At 39.8% G+C, this 23,640-nt stretch overlaps 1 protein-coding gene and 1 long non-coding RNA gene across 2 annotated transcripts in view; one reads left to right on the forward strand and one right to left on the reverse strand.

The window, feature by feature from the left end:
• Positions 1-23,640, forward strand: part of PLBD1 (phospholipase B domain containing 1) — a 424,699-nt gene that overhangs the window by 390,457 nt on the left and 10,602 nt on the right. The window lies entirely within an intron of this gene.
• Positions 1-23,640, reverse strand: part of LOC138581412 (uncharacterized) — a 578,201-nt gene that overhangs the window by 362,397 nt on the left and 192,164 nt on the right. Inside the window, exon 3 of the long non-coding RNA XR_011304546.1 lies at positions 1,696-2,069. This is a non-coding gene — a long non-coding RNA (uncharacterized lncRNA). The remainder of the gene's footprint in view (positions 1-1,695; positions 2,070-23,640) is intronic.

The raw sequence follows: 23,640 nt of genomic DNA on the forward strand, positions 1-23,640 counted from the left end.
ATACAGCCAGTCTATAGTTAGCTGACGCGTTTTGGGGTGAAGCCCCCTTCTTCAAGAGCAATGTACACATAAATAAATGTGTAAAACAGCCATATAGATTGCGTACACTCCAAATGGTAAAAGAGATATGATTCTGCTATAATTTATGAATCCAGCATCATGTGTGTATTATAACGTAGGAATGAAACATTCAAATGGTTAAGTCTAGGGAAAGCCATCACCAGAAAGTCCATAGAGCCAACTGGATGTGATGAAAAAGAAGGGGATAAAACGAGATCAAAAGAGAAGTGACCCATGTGTAGCCCACTGTACACATGTAAAGCATGCTTGAACCAGAAAGAGAGAAAGTAACCAAATTAAATACAAAAGAAATCAAAATAAAACAAGCAGGTCTATTTGAAACGTAGATTAATGTTCCCACATTCTAAAAATGACAAGAATAAACATGCAGTGATTTCCTAACCTTTCTACACTGTAATAAATCTTGCCAAACATACGGCATTCAAATGATCCTCACTTGGCACAAATCTTACCAAGATTAGCACTTCTTTGAAGTTCTCAGCACGACCTTGCTCCACTCGAAAAGGCAGGCCCAGTGACAGCACAAAATGCTTCCGTAAATCTTGTGTGTGGGGAGCGCCTGTGAGATATCTCTCATAGTCAGCGCTCTAACCCCTTGGAACTCCATCTGTCTTCACAGCCCAGTCTGAACAAACTCCGCTCCGCAATTTCTGTGATTAGCAAAGCTCGGATCCTTCCCATTTTGACGTGGCATGTCTGCCTATAATTCTCCCCCAATCAGATTAACAAGGATGTGTTCTGTAACAACACTCATGTCCAGAACAATGAGAGCTTGAGAACAGAATTATTGTATCTTTTCGGTTTCCTGCTGCAGCACTCTTTCTGCTCCCTGCAAGCTAAAGTAAACGCCAGTGTGCATTTAAAATGCATTTCAGTACTGCCACCAAAACATGTATTTCACCTCATTTTGCACAAGAGACTACATTATAATGTTATGGAGGTTAGAATTAGTATTTAGCAATGTTAATTAAGTTAGTCAGTTATGATTAATGTAGGCGCCATGTATGAGGCATCAAAAAAAAAAATAATAATTGGTGCACTTCAATATTTGTCCTAGCAGCACTAAGCTTTTCTATGCGTGGATTTCATTCTCTGCGGTTTCAATTTGGGCTTGGCTGTGTTGTAAAACCTGTACCTGCATGCCACCAACAACATATTTACATGTTATACTGGCAAAGAAAAAAAAATATATGCCATATTACTGCTGGCAACAAAATGCCACTACATTTAGCAATAAATGCAATAAAAATGGCATCACATTTTGGTAAATATATATGCCCTACATAACCTCCTTTTCCGACAATTCTGGCTACCAAAATCCACAATTGGTGGAAACCCAAATTGTTCTTCTTTCTTTTCATCATATGAATAACAATTGAAATAATAGCGACTTAATAAAATGAACATTGAAATATTTCATAATAAACCACTGCTCAATCATAATAGCAGTAAAACATATCCCAAATGGGTCCATGAGTCTTCATACACATGTGAATATGTATGTATAACTTTTTTTTTAACTAAGTGTCCGCCATCAACATTTTATGTATAATAACAAAACAATCAAATAAAATAAATGACTAATATAATTAACAACTAATTAAAATAACAAACCTTTGATTCTCCACCACACTCCTTTTCAGTTCCATAGAATAATACTATGCTTCATCAGGAACGCAATAGATTAAGTTCATTTCACTACTGTTCTTTTAAAACATTTATCATTTTTATGATTGACATGCACCTCTACGATGTTCGGACCATCAACTTTTCGTTATCTGGTTCATTCAGTGAAATTCTTCCAGGCTGCACCCTTGGATTCTTTTCCATAGAAGTCATCTCTTTGGGCGTCCCTGTTACTTTGTCTTCACCTCCATATTTAGGTCCGTAGGCATTACTTGAGCTTCTTCCAGTGGACTCCAAGACTCCATCATCTCTCGTGTCCTCCGGTCCTGCGACCTCCGACCTCAAAAGAACAATTAGTTGTTCTAAATTAAATAGAAAAGAGACAGATTAAGTACATAGCACAATACCAATTTCACCCTTTCTACCATAAAAAATATAGTTCAAAACATTCTGCTTGATTTCTGAAACTAAGCACATGTTAGAGAGAAAACAAACATATACATAAAACACCATTATACATCAAAATATATTTCAACATTGTACCATAATAATTCAATCTGCTTCAGCCCCTTATGTCAATGTTTATCACCTATGGTATTTTCATTTACATTTATCTCTACAATAAACATATCTATACTTTTTTTTGAAAAAGTATGGCGGGGGACACCATGAGAACAACCATTGTGTCTTCCTTTCCATGTCTTCAGGGCACTTAAGCTGTTTCTACTTGCTCTAGTCTCCTGATTTCATGTGTGGGATGACAGGGCTTGATTTGGTTAACATGAACAAATTGCTCTGTCACCGTTTCACCCTCTGTCTTCAATATTTTGTAAACTACTGGGGACACCTTATCCACAATTTCAAATGGCCCTTACCAGGCTGCAAGAAATTTAGAATTTTTATGTTTACCTTTTCCAAAATGGAATTTACATACCTGATCCCCTACTGTCATGATCTCTGCTTCCAAAAGATCAGGACTTGCCCGACTCCCTTGGAAGCAGACCCATAACCCCGGTTCCGAGTGCCAGCCAGTCCCAATTGGGACCTTTTGGACCCTGTCCTGGCGCCAGTGGCACCAGGCTCATAAAGATGCCCAGTCCCAGCGCTTGGGTGGACTTACCTGCAGCAGACCATGCTGCTTACTTACCTGCCGGTTGAACCCCTAATCCTCTTTTGTTTGGGACTACTTTTCCTGTTGGGTGGGGCAGGAGCCACTCCCTAGGTTCAGAACAGTGGAACTCTTCTGGAAAGCAGGAACTCTTTTCTTACCTAGGCGTGGCTGTGGAAGGAGACACCTAAGCACTACAGGAGGCTATTTAAACCACACCCGATGGATGAATCTTGCTTTGCGTTATTCTGCATTGTCTGCAGCAGAACGCTCATCGTGTCTTCTGCTTCTGATCCTGGGCCTAAGGGAACAAAGGCTTACCATCCTGGAATCCAGTCTTCAGCAGCACCTGTAAAGACAAAGAAAGAACAGGTTAGCACTACGGTCTTCAGTGGCAGCGCATCTCTTACCTGGTCCATTGGCTGTCACCAACGCCTCGCGCTGCATTCCGGCATCTGAAAGACAAAGGCTTACCTACTCTTCGCATGCTCCGGAGGTCTTCGCACTGCATTCCGGCATCTGAAAGACAAAAGCTTACCAGCTCTTCGCACGCTCCGGAGGCCTTCGGCGCTGCATCCCGCATCTGAAAGACAAAAGAAGGTGCGTTTAAAGACATTGGGCAACTTTATTACTCACGTGCCATTACTCCTTCCCACGCCGAATCCAGTGGGTATTCCAGCACCCTTCAGCTTCTCTAAAGCTCCGAACTTGTACCTGCAAGATAAAAGGGACAGTTAGTGCGCATCGTGAAGCAGGCTACAAGCGCTTTCTTACGTGCTTCCAGGCGCTGCTATTGCTCACGCGGGTTCGTTCCTCAACTCTCATCAGCCCGCCATCCGCCATCGCCGGAACCCTGCAAAACAAGAGATATCATTACAAAAGACTTTTAAGACATTTGAAGTGCCCAGAACTTACCGTTCGTGCAGTTAACGACGGACAGCAGTCCTCTGAGGTCAAGAGGCCTGCACCCTTATCCAGTGAAGAAACTGGTTACGGCACCCTGCCCCGAGGCAGATGGAAAGCTCGGCGTTCACTTACCTAAGGTGAGGGTGTTAACCTTTGGGGTTCTACAGGAGAAGAGAAAGGGAAGAGGAGAGAGGCACCCAATAACCCCAGTTCATTAATCCCATATTTTCTATCTGCAGACATCTTACTCTTCGAGTCAGACATACAGTGCACAGAGGTCCAGCCCAAAGAGCCAACCGTGTGTTACACATCACCTTTGAAGATACGGCATTCACCCAGTCAAGACCGGCACCTCTGCCGGAATCAGGTGAGCGTTACACCTACATTATGCTCTTTCACAGACATCCTTCTATCATAATATGACTTTGCACTGTCAGCAGCTCTTTCCAAATTTCGCTGCACAAATGCAAATGTATGTTGAAAATGCTTCCTCAGTTCTTCCACATATTCGTGAACTGTAGATGCACTTACAAGTGTCTGTTCATGTGCCCTGTATAATAAATGTTGTGGCAGTACCATCTTCCTACCTGTCAACACCTCATGAGGGCTGATACCTGTTGCTTTTCGATCTGATTGCCATCAAAACCAGGGCTAATCGTAAATCCCAGCTGGAACCTGCCTCCGCTACAAACTTCTTTAATATCTCCACAACAGATCTGTTGTAACATTCTATATTCCCAGAAGAGGCCGGTCGGTATGCAATATGCAGTTTCCTTTTCACCCCCAGTATCTGCCACACTTTACTCATTAAAGTGCTTGTAAAATGACTTCCTCTGTCTGACTCTATTCTTTGTGGTAATCCAAATCTTGAAAATATATGATTTACCAGTAATGTAGCTGCGGTTTGCACACTACAATCTGGTGCAGGGATACACTCTATCCTTTTCGTCATTAAACAAACCACGCTCAAAATATAACGTTTCCCCCTACTCAACCTTTTTACAGGCCCTACATAGTCAATTTGCAAATCTGACCATGGAAGGGTTAAGCCTCTTCATCAGTGGAGCTCTATGCATTGGTGAAGCAGGTTTAAATTGGGCACATACCAGGCACCCCCTAGTATATTATTCCACTTCTTGGGATGTATGTGGCCAGTAAGCATAATCGTTCATTATCTCTAAAGTCTTTTGCGAACCTCTGTGTCCTGCAGTTATTGCATCATGTGCATGGTGTAGCATTAGCCCTCTGAAGGAAAGGGGTACCACCCACTGCATTTGTCCTGTTATGGATTCCCTGATCATGAGTCCATCCTGTAGTCTAATTCGTTTTTTATTCTTTAATAATACCCTCAACTCTTCTTTTCCTGTGCAATCATTCTCAGTTAAAGGATTTTGTTTGGGATCCATCAAATGATTATAATAGATCCCCAATATTGGAACATCTTTTTGCACCTTAATCAGATCTTGATCTGGTTATCATAACTCCATTGCACTACTGGTTGTTCTACCTCTTTTGGAGCCTTAGAGTGTATAACTGCACCTACCTGTATTTCAACAATTAAGTGTTCAATGGGTAAGAACTCTCCCATAACAGCCCCAATCTTGGCTAATTGATCTGCTTTATCATTTCCCTCTTTATCTTCTCCTGGAGATTTTAAATGCCCACACATTTTTCTCCAGTATATTGTTAAATCATTCTCTGACACTAATTTGTCTATAGCCTGTATCATTTTTCCATGTTGAGGGGCTTTTTATTATATGTAAGCATGCCTCTTGTTTTCCAGCTAGGCAATCCGAATCGGTCAGCAGGACAATTTCACTGAATTTATTATCAACTGCAGTAGTAATTGCTTTATAAATGGCAGCCAATTCTGCTACCTGACTACTCCTAGCTCCAATTCTTATCCCTATACTAGGAATGTCCTTACATTTCAACCAGACATTTCCTATCCCTGATACCAACTGTTTATTGCTGTCATTTTCAATGTGAAAGGCACATCCATCAACATATACAGTTGGTAAATTCTTGCATGTCTTTTCTTCAAAAGCTTTGTGGTGATTGTTCAAACTCCTGCAAACTAGATTCCTCCTCTATTTTGTTTGATACACATTCAGCATCACAGTCATGCAAATCTGCTAACCCTTGAGCAACTGGGCTCTTTTTATTTTGTCCATATCTCACTTCTACAGGAAAGCCTTGCAATGCCAATGTCCATGAAGTAATTCTGGACTGTGCTAGATTGCCTGGCCTAATCCTTTTACTCTGTAAAAACTGTAATAGTTGATGATTTGTCTCAATGATTACCTTTTCCCCTTGAACAATGGGGCGAAAATGCTGCAACGCCCACACAGTGGTCAAAAGGGCCTTTTCACATTCACTGAATTTAATCTCAACCTGGGAAAATGCCTTACTTGCATAAACAATGGTTTTGTGGTTCAAATCATGTTTTGGATATAACACTGCTGACATACAACGTTCAGTGAAAACTATTTCTATAAAGAAATCTGTTTTTTGTGGGATGTGCTAAACATGGTGTTTTTATAAGACATTCCTTTAATTTAGCAACTGCCTCAGATTGCTCCTTTTCCCATTTCCAGGGTGTATTCAGCTTCAATAGTTTAGTTAATGGTTGAGTAATTTCAACATCATTTTCAATACATTTCCTGTTATATCCAGTCATTCCTAATAAACTTTTTAAACTTTTCACATTTCTAGGATCTTTCAATTTCTGTATGGCCTCCACCTTTTTCTCTTGTGGATTTAGCCCATGTTCAATTACTTCATGGCCAAGGAATTTCACCTTTTTCTTGCACCATTGGGCTTTCTGCAAAGATACTTTGGCACCTGCCTTTTGCAATTGGCCAAGTACATGTCTAATGTCATCAAAATGGCTTTTTAAGTTTTCATTTTTTATCAGGACATCATCCACATAAACTATAGTTCCTCTTTCCGCTGCATCAGGCATAGCCTTTCTTGTGCAAATTTCCAATGTTTGATTTAACTACAGGTTAAACGGAACTTCTTTTTTAGATGTATTTGCAATTTCTGTCACATGTTCATTTGCCGGTATTTTCATTTTTAAATCATTAAGCATCTCAGAGTCATTATGCAAAACCAGATCAGGGCAATCTGTCTTTTTAGCATTGCAGGTATCATGAATATTTAGTCACTTATCCGAAACCACTCGGTCATTGCTATGGCCTTCTGCCCCTCCTTTGATGACTGTTTTTGTGCCATACATAGTTTTTCTATTTGTTCAGCCAACATTTTCACTTGGGCCTCGAGACACTGGAATCTTTCCATCTCTCTAGAATCTTCTCTCTGTGGCTTATGCCGATATTGGTTGTTTTCCCCCTGGTTGAATCTATTCTGATATCTCTCAGGAGAGTGATTTCTACCGGTATTGTTTCTGAACTCTTGATTCATGTGTGGAGGGGAGCGGGGTGCACTTATCGTTTGGTTGTAGTCCCCCGGTGGCGGTGATTGATTGTATTGACGTGGGGCATAATTCATACTCTGCCTCAAGTCCTGTCTCTCATTTTGTGAGTATTGTCCCCTATGCTGATTCCCATTTTCAGTAAATCGATCCACATATCGGGGTCTATCCTAATCACCATATATCATGGTGTTAGGGTAAAATCTGCTCTGTGTCCCCAATGTCTGGTAGGGACCAGTATTTCTTTGATCCTGACTTTGTCTCTGATTATTGTTCATACCTGACATATCAGGCTGATATCCTGCCCGGGGCATGTCTCGTAAGTACCTAGGGCTAATGTAGCTCTCCCTATTACTAGGATCATGTGATTGAAACATCGGTGCAGGGAGTGACAACTTCTGTTGATTACCCCTTTGTTCAGGTGTCATATTATTTTTACCTGGACTTTGGGCGGACTCAAGTGACATTTTAGCTGACCTGATCTCCATCACTGTTGCTGAGGATTCTTTAGATTTTGGTCTAGTATCTTTCATTTTATCATTCACTCTGCCTTGACAGTATAGCACTTCATATAGTTTTGTACTTTGGGGCACAATCCACTCAAGGGACTTGTCACGGTCACATTTGCGGACTAACTGTGATATAATGTCTTTCTGCGACCCATAGAAATAGGCACTTTTAAATTCATTAGAATTGGGATCAAAACATATATCAAAGCGAGAAAAAGCTCTTTTTAAATCTTGTAAAAACTGGCGAGGGGACGTATTTGGCCCAGCTGTAATTGTGTAAGCAACTTTCTTTGCCTCCTATGATGACTGGAATGGAGAAAAATTATGTCTAATCTCTTTTTCAAACTCTGCCCATGTCATGGTCTGCTGTTCATTTAATCCTCTAATGATACTGGCTGTGGGAGCATCCAGAGTTAAGTGAAAGTATTTTCTGTATTGTTCTTTAGGTATTTTTGAGGGCTTTAAATATATTGTGCACCGCTTCTAAGTGGTCCTCTATGCAGCACTTCCATCCTTTTTTAAATGGTTTGATCAGAGCCTTGATTGATTTCATTATTTTGAGGGCAACTTGTTGCTAATGATGGGATTGCACTACTTTGTGATTCAACCCTTGTTTCAGCTGTATGGGATTGGTGGCGGCCCCCAATGGGTGTGTCAAATCCCCCGAGGGCGCTGCAACCAAGTTCAGTCACCTGCCCAGCCACTGGGGCACTAGCTCTCTGTGTAGAAATAGAATTCACCTCAACTCCATTGAATGTGGTGCCCTTTCGTTTGTCATGGGACCTGGAAATGCAAATTTGCTGTTCCAAATCCTTGCACATTTTAAGGAGCCTAACTGCCTTCTTACGCAAATAACTGTTTTCATCACTCATCTTATTAATCACACTTTGCATATCGCTCATTTACATTTGGCATTCATTGAATTCTTTTGTCTCTTTCTTGAAACATTTTAACTATCTCTTGTTCAGCATTTTGAAGATCACTTTCTTTCTCAAAATGTTCTTTTTGTAAAATCTGCATTTCCAAAATAACTTCATCTTTATCTTGTCTAATATGATCTACCAACCCTTTCAAGTGTTTTAATTCTTGCTCACTATCCTCAAACTGTTTCTTTCTTTGGGACAATTGAATGTCGAGATCTTTACATTTTGACTGCATGTTCTTTTGACATACCTCTAGTTCTGCTCTTAACTTTTCTTCTTGTTCACTAGCTCCATCCAGTTCAATTTTTAATCTGCTAATCAGCTTGGCATCATGTTCTTGGATTCACAGGGACCTATTTCAAATGAACCATGTCTTGGCACATAGACGTATCAGACAGTCTTTCTCTGCATGTTTATCAGCAGCATTTAATAATCTCAAAAGACAGACCTGGATTATGCTACCTTCCGCAAAAATGCTGTCCAATGGTTCTTTCTGCATTTCACCATAGATACGGTCATGCCACTCTGTGGCATTATTTGATGACCATGTCCCATGTGCACATAGCTCTGCCTCCAGATATTGCACTAACTCTGGGAATATGGCCTCCATTTGAGACATTCTGAAATTCACTTCTAGTGTCACATTGCTCTCATGAAATGGGTTCCCTTCAATGCACGTATGGTAGTGTTAGACACACTTGCCACGCCCAGTTGGTGCTCTACAGCCACTTTCCCGGCCAACACGCCATTATTTGTAAGCTATCATGTCTTACTGGGGTAATTTTGGGATTTGGCGGTATTTTCTTACCGTAAAAATAGTGGTGGAAATTTGGTGGTAAATTAGTCTTGCACTTAGATTGGATTTGGCATCACATTATTTTAGTGACCATACCTTATTAGGTTATATTGGTGGTAATTTTAGTGGTATTTTGTTTTGCAGTAATTGCTTCGGTGATATAGTGATGAGCATGGTTTTCTTCCTTATACTATAACCCCATCATAAAACAAAACTTTCCTTTCTATTAGAATACCTCTCCATAGAGGCCTATAGAGATCCTCGGATTTATGCACTGTTATAACCCAATGATTTTATTTAGAGCGCCACCTATATTTTGTGGCTGGTATCACTGGCTTATTTACATCCAGTAATCTATGTCTCATAAAGTATCACTGGCTTATTTATGTCCAGTAATCTATGAATCAGATCCTTTCCCATTAGCATGCAAGAAAAGGGCATTCATCATACCGCACACAAACCTTTGCTTTTCTGTTACTTTACTTCATTGATAAATTGGCAAATGCGCTACTGCACTAATATGAGCCTCCCCTTTAGATATCATCTATTGAAAATAATTCACAGATGCATGAATGACACAAACTCCCATTTGTTTTCATAGGTAATTATTATATTGAATTACATTTACATGTCGTCAAGTCTTCCCATGGTTATTTACAGCAGCCTCTGGAATACAAAAGAAAGCAAAATAGAACAAGCTGGTCTATTTGAAACGTAGATTAAAGTTCCCACATTCGAAAAATGAAAAGTATAAACATGCAGTGATTTCCTAACCTTTGTACACTGTAATAAATCTTGCCAAACATATACGGCACTCAAAAGATCCTTCTTTGAATTTCTCAGCACGACCTTGCTCCACTCGCAAAGGCAGGCCCAGTGACAGCACGAAATGCTTCTGTAAATCTTGTGTGTGGGGAGCGCCTGTGAGATATCTCTCATAGCCAGCGCCCTAACCCCTTGGAACTCCGTCTGTCTTCACAGCCCAGTCTGAACGAACTCCTCTCCGCAATTTTTGCCATTAGCAAAGCTCGGATCCTTCCCATTTTGACATGTCTGCCTATAATTCTCCCCCAATCAGGTTAACAAGGATGTGTTCTGTAACAACCCTCATGTCCAGAACAATGAGAGCTTCAGAACAGAATTATTGTATCTTTTTGGTTTCCTGCTGCAGCACTCTTTCTGCTCCCTGCAAGCTAAAGTAAACGCCAGTGTTCATTTAAAATGCATTTCAGTAGTGCCACCAAAACCTGTATTTTCACCTCATTTTGCACATGAGACTACATTATAATGTTATGGAGGTTAGAATTAGTATTTAGCAATGTTAATTAAGTTAGTCAGTTATGATTAATGTAGTCTCCATGTATAAGGCATCAAAAAAATAAAATAATTGGTGCACTTCAATATTTGGCCTGGCAGCACTAAGCTTTTCTATGCGTGGATTTCATTCTCTGCAGTTTCCATTTGGGCTTGGCTGTGTTGTAAAACCTGTACCTTACATGCCACCAACAACTTATTTACATGTTATACTGGCAAAACAAATATATATAAATATGTGCCATATTTACTGCTGGCACAAACTGCCACTACATTTAGCAATAAATGCAATAAAAATGCCATCACATTTTGGTAAAATATATATATGCCCTTACAGAACATACAAGTAGAATAACTAGGCTTACCCGGAAAGGGAAAAAGCAGGTGAAGCCCCAGGCACAGCACATCAACGCAGCGATATATGAAGTGTATTCTAGACGGGTGATGACTCCCCAGTACTGGTATAGCCCTTAGACTTCCATATGGGATCCGATAGTGATACTTCAAAAAGAAAGCAACAAAAGAGCAATTTATCAAACTTTAGGCCAACTTTCAAATATATTATCGTAAAGGTTCTTGGTCCCCATGCCAACATTCTTACCTTCCAACAAGTGGGAAAATGCAATTAGAGTGCTGCACGACGTGAAACCAACCCTCTCTATAAGTCCAGCAGGGTGTCGATTGCCGCTGAACAGCCGACGTGTAATGATTATGGCCTCCCCTATCGAAATAGAGAGGACTAGAAATATACTCTGCATTACGTGCATAATCTAAGAAGGAACAAAGATAATGGCTAGCAAAGGTGCTGTACAGCCGACCCGAGGTAAAGCATAAGAGTCCCTAATGTGATTGGAACAAGGACTAAAAACCCACTCTCCATGGAGAGCGGACATCTTAAGGAAACATCGCAAATGGCTGGAAAGCATGCTGCTCCCTATTCTATGAACACCAAAGGCTAACAGAATGGCACCTACAAATCTGAACAGTACTAGGAGTTCCTTAAATAATAAAATTGAAAAAGCACAAAATAAGACTGAAAAAACAGTGGCCCAACTTAAATTGATCCCATGATACCATTAAAAAATGATGTAGTGAAAAGATAAAATACATTTAAAAAGTCGTGATCTAATTGGCTCAAACGGACACCTATCGTTAATAAGAGTTGGTAAACAAATACAAAAGAGTTAACTTATTGAACAGTTGAAACAATAGGCCACAGAGTCACCATGGAGAGGATTTCTCTCGGCAAATAGACCGACATGAATTCAACACTAAACCTGTTGTAAGCACACAGTCAACATTCAATGATCCAAAGTAAAATATTAACAATTGGTGGTTCATAATTTACATTTTACACGGATTGGTTGCATAGAATCCATAATTAAAGATACATGTACAATAGCCACATAATCGATAATATACAGTCATTTAGGACCCAATTCCTCATTTAGACGGGCATATACATATACAAAGTCTCATTACTGAAGTCTAACAAAGATCGACTTAATGTTCAATATTCAACTGAACGGTTTTCAAAGTACCCAGATTCATATTATTCTGCATGAATAAGAAAGACCTAGAATCATGTCCACTCCATATTTAGATATGAATGTGTATTAATCACCTTGTGAATGGTTATACAAAGCAGTTTAGACTGAAATCCTCATTGAGACCCCTGGGATGTATAGTATCAAAAAAGTGTATCCAAAACCTTTCTCGTTGGAGGAGACAAGAATTGTAATTGCCTCCTATTACTGGACGTTTCACAACTTCCAATACTAAAAACTTCATTTGGGCTACTGAGTGCTGATGTTCTACAAAGTGTCTTGCCACCAGGGATTTTAAGTTTCTACATCTCACATTTGATTCGTGCTCAGTCCAGTGTTCCTTAACTGGTCTAGATGTTTAGCCCACATAAAGATTCCCACAGGGACATTTCATAGCGTATATGACCCCAGGTGTGAGCCAAGTAGCATAATCTCTTATTTGAATGTTTTTGCCACTGTGAGGGTGTGAGAGAGAATTACCTTTTGATAATGTTATTGCAGTGACAGCATCCCAAACGGGGGAAAGTACCTTTCTTCTGTGTACTGAGCCGTAATTGTTTATCCGTTGGTACTATATCAACTCTCACTAGTTTATCCCTCAGATTCTTGCCTCGTTTAAACGCCATCATGGGCGGTTTACGGAAGAGTTTGTGTAGTAATGGGTCATGTTGGAGCACATTCCACTGTTTCTTAATGATTTTACTAATCTGGAAACTTTGTCTAGAAAATTTAGAGATGCATAAAAGAGGAAATTCTTCAGTCTTTGCTTTTGGTACACAGAGTTGCTCTTGTGTAATCCCTCTAGATTTGTTCATAGCCTTTTCAACCACCTCTCAGGGGTCTAACCTCTCTCCCTGGCTGTTCAACCAATACTTGGCACTCCTTGCCCATCGCATCACCACTCTATGCCCCATCTTTCAGTGCTATGCGGATGATACCTAGCTCATGTTCAGGCTACCCTCGGCCTCCTTTTCTCCTTCCCTCATCTCTGACTGTCTGTCTGTTATCCAGGAGTGGTGTGCCGCTAATGACCTCTGCTTTAATGCCAGTAAGACTGAGATCCTACTCATCGGCACACCCATTCCCTTCTTCCCTGCAGCTCTCTGGCCGGCCTCTCTTGGCCCTCTTCCTGCTCCCACCTGCAAGGCTAAAAACCTTGGGGTCATCTTCGACTCCACACTCTCCTTCTCACCTCACATCTCAGACGTCTTTAAGAAATCCCACTACCAGCTGCACCTCCTCAGAGGTATTCTTCCTTTCCTCTCCTTCCCCCAGAAGCTCACCGTCTCCAGAGCCCTGGTTCTCTCTAAGATGGACTATTGCAATAGTCTCTATCTTACTCTGCCTGCCTCTACTCTCTGCCCTCTGCAACTTATCCAAAACAGGACTGTGAGACTTGTCCTTGGCCTCAAGCCCAGGGATCGTATCTCTCCAGGACTGAAATATCTGCACTGGCTGCAAGGATTAAGTTCAAAACCCTCTGCATTGTCCACAAGGCCTTCTGGGGCCGCAATACCTGCAACTTTCTCTTCCCAAATACCTTCCATCTCAGGCTCTTCGCTCATCTGCCTCCAACTCCCTCAGGGTCAGTCGATTCTCCAAGCAACGAGTGGGTGGTCGAGCTCTCTTCAGCAGGGGCCTCCCTCTGGAACAGCCTTCCTGCCTCCCTGAAACTTGAAGAGAACCATCTCAGGTTCCGGAAACACCTCAAAACCTTCCTCTTTGTTTCTGCTTTCTATGCCTCTCTCCCCTGCTGAAATTCCTGGCTGAAACTGCACTGGTTACCTGGCAACCCTTTCTGATCTTGGGTCCAAGCTAGGCCCCGCTTTTGCACACCTGCCCTGCCCCCCTGGCAACCCATTGCACCTGGGGACTGTTTTTCTGTATCCCTACAGTCCCCTACCAGCACTTATTCTGCTCTTACACTGCACTTGCCACCATCTGGCTGCTTTTATTTATCTTATTTATTCTTCTATCCCTTGCACTACATTTTCCCCTCTTCCTTCCCCCAGGCACTTGCCCTTTCCCCCTACCCATGCACTTCCTGTTAGAATCATATGTGAAATTTCTTGGAATAAAAACAAGTAGAGAAAGGTATTACAACAACATGAAAAGTAGGATACCCTTTGATGTAACTATTGCTGATAGAAAGAGAGCCTATAGAACAACGAGAAACATAATTAAAAGAAACACACTAATAGACCCTTATGTAAAACATCTTCAGATAAGAAAAATAGATACTGGTTATAGAAATTGGCATAAACAACATAGGTCCAGCAAACAAAATTTGAATAGGTTATTATTGTTCAGATGGTTACGGACGCATGATAGTAAATCCTTTTGGTCTCAATTTAACACCCCTAAGAAAGATCTATCACCTATGGAATTAAACCTAATTTCTGAGGAAAAATGGTTAGAGTATGTAGCAGAACTGTACAGTACTCCAGAGGTTAAAAATAACCTAATTATGGAGGATACAACCTTATTTAGTATGTCACATTCGAGATTGTTGAAGAAGGTATTCATAAAACATAATGAATTTAAAGAGTTCTCGGGCGCCAGGTCCCAATGGGATACCAAATATAGTTATGAAGGCGCAACCGGAAATATGGGCACATATATTAGCACTAACGTTTAAATTAATGAGAACAACAGGATCTTGCCAAAAAGTTGGCATAAAGCGATATTGGTGCCTATTTTTAAAAAAGAAAATAGGGAAGATCCTCAAAATTATAGGCTAATAGCCCTTATGGACACCAGTCGAATTTATTTTGCTAGTGTACTTTTGAGGAAACTGACTAAATGGGCAGAAGAGAAGGCCATACTTAGCCGTTTCCAAACAGGATTTAGGAAGAACCATAATACACTAACAAATATATCAGTGGTTCAACACTTGAAGGCTGAGGCGAAGAACATAAATACCCCACATTTGTACGTTTACTGCGTTGATTTTTCAAAGGCATTTGATTTGGTGCCACGCACTAGCCTTTGGAAAATTATTTACCGACTGGGGAATAGACAGAAATTTGTTGGATTTCATCCAACGTCTTTACACAAACACATGTATTGCAATCTCATTAAACGTAGTAGGTCATTTTACGAAATTTCAAGAAACAAATACAGGCTAAAAACAGGGCTGCGTGCATGGACCAATATTATATAACTTATTCACTGCTGATATGGAAAACATATTTGTTGAGGCAAAAAATGTCCCACCTAGAGTAAACGGTATGAAGATTGCAATGTTGGCTTATGCTGATGATATTATATTTGATCACACCCAGATCGGGTTGCAGAGATCATTAAACTCTCTGACAAAATATGCCATAGAGAACGCAATGGTGAGTAATATAGAGAAACAAAAACATTGCGCCCAAGTTAAAAGAACATTGGCAATAAGAAAAAATTAATCTGGCAAATTAATGATGCTCCATTAATAAATGCATTGGAGAATAATTATTTGGGATTCTCCATAACAGCGAACACCTCTGGGAAATGTTATTATGAAAAAGTGTGTGATAAAGTCTGGAAGAAGTGGCTAGCGATAAAGCATTATGTGAGCCACTGTGGGGGAAACAACATAGAGGGTCTATTAGAAATATATAGTGTTAGCATAATGCCCACCATAATGTACGGACTGTCCGCACTGGATGCCGACTAGATAAGTTGGCTAGAGCAATTGGAAGGCAAAATTCTGCATTCTATCATAAACGTTACAAGATCAGTAGCAGTGGAGACTCTACGTCTGGAGTACGGCATGACCTCATTAATAACTACTTGGCGAGTATAAAGAACTTTGCTGTATGCAAAATTTAAATGCAGTAATGGTGAGTCAAACTACTTGTGTAGGTTGTTGGGAAAACTTTAGACAACCACTGTAAAAATAGTTTTTTGACATCACTTAAAGAATCTGCATAAAGGTTTATAGCTCAGCTGAACTTGGACCCGGAAATATTAGTACAAGACCCTAACGCTAACAGTAAAATAAAAAAGAAAGCAAAGGATTGGGACATGGTAAATAATGTGGATATTTTACACACAAAGATACGATATCAGGACATAGCCCGACAGGGTTGGCAAAGACATATACCGTCCCTTTACCTGACAAAGATAACCAGCATCGAGCTCAAGCGCTTTATATTACACATGCGCATTAATGTTTTGCATACATGGGAATTCATAGGAGCATGGTTGGACATTCCTTACGTAGAAAGATTATACAGAAGTTGTAATGAAGAAATAGAAACCAGTCGTCATATCTTGTCTCAATGCAAAGCCTTGATACCCATGTATATGAAGAGTTACGGAAAATGTTTGAGTAACCAGCAGGACAGTTCAGGAGCTCAATTTTGGTAATTTATACATTGGACAACTTCTGTGATATCAAGTACAGCAACACATGATATATGGAAGGCGATTTAAAAAAGGGGACCAATTTCCAAATCGCACATTTGAGGGATTAAGTACTTACATTGAATTGTATGTGTAGAAAAGTGTTTTAATCATGTGTATTTTGTTGTAGTTAAGTGACATTTTAGATGAGAAGAAAGTGTTAGAATGATGTGCATGTTGATAATTGTGATATGAATTTTGATATGAAGTGTGCTTACATTTTTAATTAATTAAACTAATTGCACAATAACAAAAATGTGGTGTGGCAATTGATGGTGAAAACTTGGTTGAACGTGACATCAAAAGTTGTGATCCTCTTACAAATCCATTACTCAAAGGAATCGAACATATTTGAAATGCTGTATTAGTGGACCTATTTGGCTGTTCCTCCTTAAGAAGTTTGATGGTAGAGATGAAATTATTGTCGCTAAAGGCAGGGTTAAGCTTGGTTTTGATCATGTCTTGATTGTTGAGATAATTAAGAAACTGAAACATTCACGAGCACCTGGGCCTGATGGGTTATGCAATATCATACTAAGTCGAACTCTCTCCTTTGGGCAGACATTTTGTGTGATCTTTTCAAAAAGGTAGGGACATATGGTCTGGTTGCTGACTCTTGGAGGATGCCTTACTTGGTGCCTTTTCATAAAAAGGGCCTATGCAGTAACCCGGAAAATTATAGATTGCTGGCTCTAACTGATATGTGTAGTAAGATTTTCTCTGTGTTTATACTTAAGGAAATTAATAAGTGGATTGAGGCAAAGGATATCCTTAAATGTTGCCAGACTGGGTTTAGAAAGGGCCTCTCCACAAGTATAAATATCCTTAACATTAACACATTGATTGAGCAATGCAAACTAAAAGATGCCTTACCTCTGTATGGTACGACGTTCTTTCATCGTCAGGCATTTCAAAGCCTGCAGTTTAAACGTGTTTGACAGTTCATCTAATTTTTGGTGGGTGGGGGTGAAGGGCAGATAAGTGGATGTGGGGTTGGGTATAGGTAAAAATAGGTGCAGGAGGGGTGTATGGGAGACCCCCCAAAAAAACTGATGAACTGTCAATCACGTTTAAATTGCAGGCTTTGAAATGCCTGATGATGAAACGACATAGAACCCTTTGTATGTCCTTTTTTGCAGACTTTACATCTGCATTTGACACCGAAGACAGAGGGAAATTGTGGTCAAAATGTATTGTGATAATAAGGCCAGGGTGCAACCTAATGGATTGAGGAAACTTTCGGATACTATCCCTATCAGGAGGGGAGTCATACAGGGTTGTGTTCTAGCTCTCCTGTTTAATCTTTATGTTGCAGATATTGGTAGCAAATTGTCAAGAATGCTTTTCTGAGGCTTGGCACTGTGAAAATCAGTTGGCTAGGACATGCCGACGATTTTGCTGTGTTTGGTAGTACTTATACTGGCTTATGCAATAGTGCGCAAGCCATGCTTGACTATGCTGATAAAAATGGGCTTCTAGTAAACTTGGAAAACTCCTGTATATGGCGTTTGGGGGAAAAAAAGGCTCAAATCGTAAAAGAAGCAGGCTTAATTTGAGTGATTGTCCAGTGTGTCTAACTATACCTAACTGAGCCAGGAAATTGAGATGGGCCTAAATCGTGACCTCTTACTAAAGAAAATACAGTCAAGAATTCTTTCACTTTCAGCTGGGTGAAAAACAAGAGGGTGTTTCACAACTTAGTGCCTGGGGATCCCGTACTCAGGTGGCCAGGGAAAGACCATCACTTTTGGATCCTGACCCTGGTGGTGGACAAGCGAGTGAGCTGGGTAGGGGGTTCTCGGGGAGTAGGGGAGAAGAACCCAATGGTGAGACATGGTATCTGTCTTTTCCCATAACCAATCTAACCCCTATCCCGGCTTATTTTACGGGAAACTACAGCTCCCATAATTCCTCCCCATTACCAAGAGGTATTGGTTCCATGAGATGAGTATTGATTGTGAATTGAAGAATTGATGAGAGGTTGAAGTGGTCATGCAGAGGTCTATGTAAAGTCTTTTCAGTTTTGAAAGTCTTCGACAGTGAAAACATACTTTGGATAAATCACTTTGGATATAACGTGGGCCAGGGAACCCGCATGAAGGAGATACAGTCTTGAGCCCAGCAGAGGGAAGTCTGTGCAGAACTGTGAGAAATGGAGAAAGTAAATGCAAACTGAATATTAATGGCACGGCGGGCGAAGTCTTAAGGTACTGATTGAACTACCAGAAGATGGAAGCCTAAGATTGAACTGCTGAATTGTACCAGTAAGCCAGAGTGTGCAAGGCTGATAGAAGTGTGCCATCCACCTATTCTTTGTTTTTTAAGAGACTCTATGAGCCCCGTGGGGTTGAACCTGTGGAAGGGAAATGCTGAAGCCATTCTGACATGTCTTTTTGGAGACACTATTTTTCTTTTGTATTCCCTTAACACATTTGTCATTTTGAGGAGGGCAAGGTTCGTTTTTTTTTGTTTGTTTGTTTTTTTTGTATAGGCCTTTTTATTTTGACCATCCTGACGTGGACTATTTTGTTTGTTTTAATGTTCGAGATTACTCCCATTCTAGAGATAGGGCAAGATGGGCAGTTTCCAAACCCCTTTAGAGTTAAATAAAGGTTTTTGAAATGTGCATCCATTGTCAGTGTCTGCTTTTGATACCATGCCTTCCTCACAGCTGCTATAAAGCAATTTTCCCAAAATAATCTGGCTTTAGTATTATATGTGTATTAAATGTATACGAGCAGAGGCTTGTTCCGTCACTGCTGTATCCATTGAAGACATCATTTAGGGAGTATGCCCTATGGGCTGATAAAACAGAAGGTGCAATTTGGAGAAAGATTGTGGGGCTACTGGGATCATTTACAATAGAAGCACTTAGACTGGAGTTCAGGCTCATTTTAACAGCAACCCTGATCAAGATAAATAGGGGGAAGCTATTTACAAAGCTAATGTATGCCTTGGATGGTTCCCTATTAAATGTTGTAAGGTTGGCCATGATACAACATAAGAGTCGTACTCTGGAACTATTACAGAAACGGAATGAGGATCTTTTTCATTTCATTGGGTGGATACCTAGATGGGAGGCAGGCATTGGATATGTGGTATAAACCCTTTACTGAGTGCTCTGAAAAATGGGATTGGGTTAAAAGCCATGAGAAAGTTAGTAAATTGAAATGACTTGCAATCTTTGCACAGATGGGCTTTATTTACAAAAAAAACAAGATTTAAAAATTGCTCCCTCTCCAGTTTTAAGAAGAGCATTTATGCTCCTTAGATTGAATGAACGTGAGGTCTGGGACAACAAAATGGTGTGTAGCATCAGATTCCAAAAGAGGATTCAACTGTCAACTGAGTAATTTACAGTTTGAAACATCAAAACATGTATTGACTTCATGCAGTGCTATGATAATGACACATATACAATACTATAGTAAACATGTTGCAGATTTAGGAAGTATACAATCTTGTCAATTTTGGTTGAGATGTTTGTCTGGATAAAGCCAGGGTCCAATAATTGCGGTTACACAAGTGTGGAAAATTGCTGCCAAGAAACTTGAAGACAAGTATTTAATAGGTGTAAATCCGATCTGTGAGTGATGTTGTTATTTTTTTTTTAAATTAAAATGTTTGTTTGTCACAAACTTTTCATTTATGAATTACTTTCAATTGAACTTTGATTTGAAACAGGAGAATAGGAGGAAAAATTACAATTATATGCTTGTTAAAATAAACATCAATTTGCTACTAATGTATTAGAATCTTTCCTTAGTCCATTGTTAAAGGTTCATTCATAATTGCTTCCCAGAATTGGATTATTCTACATGTAATTAAGTTATCATTTCCTGTTACAATCTATGTCCATCGTTCATCAGAATTAAGCGTTCTAGCTGCTCGCTTAAACACATTTGCAAATATTATTTGTTTTTCATTTAGTTCCTGACATTCCTTAAAGATGTGGAAGAGAGATTCTTTCTGATCTTCTTGTGTGCAAAATCGACATGTAGCTTGTTCCGTTGTTATTGCTTAAGTGCTTCTTAGATATTCATTTTTCGGAAGGATGTTTAGTCTCATCCTCAAGAAGATGTCTCTGATCCGGCGATCAGGGAAGTGACATAGATAGTGGGGTAATTCATTTAATTTTCTTTCTTCTATTTCAGGATGTATATTCATTAGGTATTTTGATTTCTCTGTCGATGTTTGTTTCCAATCACTGAGTTTAATTTTTTGCTTCGCTTTGTCTGGTCGATTAATCAAGAGTTCAGAGGTAATCTCTTCATTCTTCATAAGTTGTCTACAGGTATTCCCCCATAAGGTTGTTGTAGCTTTATTTGTTGTTTGTGGAGGTTCATGTAATATATCCATTGATGGGATCTTTTCTGTGATGAGCGTCTTCCTATACACATTTATGTTCTTCCGTATCACTATGGATCGAAGTGATTATAGTGCTAATTCGTATCTTATCCGTGCAATTGGATAAGTCGTCGGTAATGAGAGAATTTTCCTCCAGAAGTTGGCTTCTAATATCAGCCAAATTTGTGCCGAGATGTTCAAGGTGCTTTCACTTCCATATGTTATTATTGCTATGACTTTTTGTCGGTAGAAAGTGAACACGGGCTTCAATAAGAACTTCCCATATTTTCTGTGTATTATTGATCCTTGACGTGCCCGTGATTGCGTTTTTATTTTCAGCTGTTTTGCCCAGTCCATTTCTGTTTCAGATTGATTTATCCATACGTATCCATAATCCTAGGTATTTTACCGTCGTTACTGGCTTGATTTTTTTCTGCTTTTATTAATATACCCAGTGATTTTTTCCGAGGATTTGGTCTATTAGTCAATGCCATCACTTCCGTTTTTTTTGTTGTTGATTTGGAGATTATTTTTTTCTGTATATTGGACCAGTGCTGTTAGTCTTTTTTGTAGTCCGTTTTCTGTTTTGTCTAATAGCACTATGTCATCTGCAAAGAGCATGTACGGAATTTCCACGTTGTTCAATTTTGGGGGTTCTCCTGTTATGGCAACATGAATTGTTCTCAGATCTGCTATTAAAGAATGAACAAAGTTGCTGCCAAAGGACAGCCTTGTTTTAATCCCGATGTAGTTGGAATCTCCTTTGATACTGCACCCTGTTGGGATAAGCACACTTTTGTGGTTGTTTCTCAATATAGCGCATTTATGGGCTCTAGTATATCCTCAGGGCACTAACATGATTTTAGTTTTGCCCATAATTTTTGTCGATTCACAGAGTCAAATGCTTGCTGTAGGTCCACAAAAATCGCATACAAATTCATCTTTGTTCTGCATGCTTTGTGTTTTAGCATATTTAATAGTATCAAATTTATGTTGGTTCCAACATTCTTTGTAAATCCCGTCTGTCGGTATCAAAAATGTTATTCTGTGTTGCCCAGGTGGTCATATTTTTCTGAATTGCTCACGCAAATAGCTTCCCCAATGGATCTAGCAGGGCAATCGGTCGGTAGTTAGCAGGGATGGCTCTATTGCCCTGCTTATGTATAGGAATCAAGATTGCAGTTTTCCATGTCATGGGTATTTCCGCATAGATGTTTGCGGTATTTAATAAGTGCTAACATATGTCTGCCCACTCTTCAGGGTTTTCCTTCATTATTGAATTGCTCAGGCCCGGAGCTCTCAGCTGTTCAGGTGTTGTATCTGATTTAGAATGTCAAGACGATCCCATTGTATTTTCCATGATGCTTGTTGCGTGTCACGTTCTTTTTCCTTGTTGTCATTTCGAATAGAATACAGGTTCGAAAAGTGCTCTATTCAATCTGTCACTCCTGAAATCAGTTTACTTCTGGCATCTTCCTTATCATTGATTAGCTTCCAGATGGCTTTCGTATTCCTCTTGTTTAAGTCTGTAAAACATTTTTCAGCATCCTTTTGGAGAATTTGAACTTGGTTGGTTTTCATCCAATTCCTATGTTGTTGCTTTAGTGATTTTATGGTTCTGAGTCTGTCTTCTTGTTTCAGCTTTTTTACTTCTTTCAATTTCTTTCTCAGTTCTCTTATTTTTGTACAATCTGTATGTTATATGCATGCAGATGGTTTCCATGATTTGTTAGACCTTTCTTTTTCCTGAATGGAATGAGTAGCAATGGGTAATCTAGTTTTACTTTACCCGTTTTTAATGCATTGCTACTATGTAAATAGGTCAGTATGGTATTTGGTATATATTTAACAAAGGTATATATTTAACTAAGGAAGAAGTTATCTTCATTTCTCTGTGTATTTGAATGGCTATATTTTGCCAGAGACATAAAATAGATTGTGTATGTAATAATAATGTGTGTAATGTATGCAGTGATAATGATTCTTCCTTTTTATGTTTTTCTTTGTAACTGTGTGCTAAAGTTTATAACTATATGCACCATAAAAAAATAAAATAGGGAAACTATCGGTATGCTAAGGTAGGGTTATCTACTAGCCCCTATTATTACCTTCCCAAATTCCCTGTGAAGTAGTGCACAATGTGTTCTGGTTGCTATAACGCTGACATCAGAGTTCCGTTTGGGCTGTGTGCTTGACTCTGGACACCAAGTGTGCTGGGCAATTATATACCTGAAGGTGTTGCATTATAGTTGAATGCATAGTGGGTGGGATGCTATTTACCTAGATATGGAGCGAGCTGAGTGCAATATCCCAAATGCGCCACATGCTGGGTGCTCAAAGTTGAAACTGATGAAGCATGAAGCTTACTCGGAGTACAACCCTGAGACTGAAGGGTAGAGCAAGATGCCTGCTGGGCACTCTAACAGTGAAACTCATAGGAAAGCTAGCAGGGTGCTGGATTCCTGAGAGGAGGCACAGCTCCCAGCTACTAGTCAGCATCCAGTTGCCTGTACCTTCTGATAAAGGTTCTGAGAGAAGTTAAACCCTTTTTGGTTTCTAGGCTACCCCAATGTTGCAAGGATAGTTTATCTATTCTTGTGATCTTGTACAGCTAGCACAATGTTTTGTTTTGTTTGCAAGCACACATTGTGTTGC

This window comes from Ambystoma mexicanum, chromosome 3p (assembly GCF_040938575.1).
Source record: "Ambystoma mexicanum isolate Mex_15411 chromosome 3p, UKY_AmexF1_1, whole genome shotgun sequence".
Classification (NCBI taxonomy): domain Eukaryota; kingdom Metazoa; phylum Chordata; class Amphibia; order Caudata; family Ambystomatidae; genus Ambystoma; species Ambystoma mexicanum.